The sequence below is a fragment of the Condylura cristata genome, unplaced genomic scaffold, assembly GCF_000260355.1.
Source record: "Condylura cristata isolate star-nosed mole 26May11 unplaced genomic scaffold, ConCri1.0 scaffold00002, whole genome shotgun sequence".
Classification (NCBI taxonomy): Eukaryota; Metazoa; Chordata; class Mammalia; order Eulipotyphla; family Talpidae; genus Condylura; species Condylura cristata.
In genome coordinates, this window is record NW_004567103.1 from 2197111 (window position 1) to 2198032 (window position 922).

The window sequence follows — 922 nt, forward strand, 5'->3', positions numbered from 1 at the left end:
CCACTGCTGGTTAGAGGCTTGCGTGGTGTCCGGCCTAGCCAGCAGAGCCCTGCCGCTGCCCTGCCTGGCGAGCCCCCACCGGCCTCACCTCCGCTGCAGGAGCCAGACCCCTTGGCTGGGCCGCAGGGCGCCCCTGGGCTCCATCCCTGGCCCCCCCCCGGGATAGGTAAGGGAAGGGAGGAAGCAGCAAGAACAAAGTGCGCCCCTGCCCCGGGGGGGACACGGTCCACAAACGCCTCGCAGGCGGCCCAGGCCACGCGGCCAGCCGCATCTGCCCTCTGCGTCCAGCCAGGGCCCCTGGGGCACGTCCGCTCAGGGCTGGGCGAGCACAAAGCTCTGGACACTGCCCTCGTCCACGGGTCCATGGAAAGAGGGTCCAGCCCAGAACAGCCCAGGGAAGGGCTTCGGGGGGGACGGAGGGGGCACAAGAGCTGGGGCCCACGGCGGCCAGTGACCAGAGTCCCAGAGTGACGGCGATGAACCCTCTGCTCCCTTGGGGAGAATGTGCAGCCGCCTCCCCCAGGTACAGGACCCCCCCATCTGCAGGGGAATAGAGAGACCGAAAGCTTCGTGTCAAAAGGAAGCTTTGGCAGCCTCAGGATGGCATGTCGCAGAGAGGAAATCACCACAAAATGGGGGGGTGGGGGGACCCTCTGGCCACCGATAATGCCCGGTGACTGATCATTATTCCTTCTCTTGAACACACCGGAACCCCAGAAAAGACCATCGCTTAAGCCTGCACCCCAGGTCTTCACCACCACAGAAATGGGGAGAAAATAAGAAAGGGGCATGTGGGAGAGGAATCTCCATAAAGGGGGGCTCCACGGCCGGCCCCACCTAGTGAAGGGGCGCCAGGGAAGGGCCTGGCGCAGGCGGCACGTGGAGCAGACGCTGGAGGCCGAGGGGCGGCCGGCCGCTGACC

At 66.2% G+C, this 922-nt stretch overlaps 1 protein-coding gene across 1 annotated transcript in view; it reads right to left on the reverse strand.

The window, feature by feature from the left end:
- Window positions 1-922, reverse strand: part of DGKD (diacylglycerol kinase, delta 130kDa) — a 57369-nt gene that overhangs the window by 16406 nt on the left and 40041 nt on the right. The gene's annotated exons all lie outside the window — the stretch shown is intronic.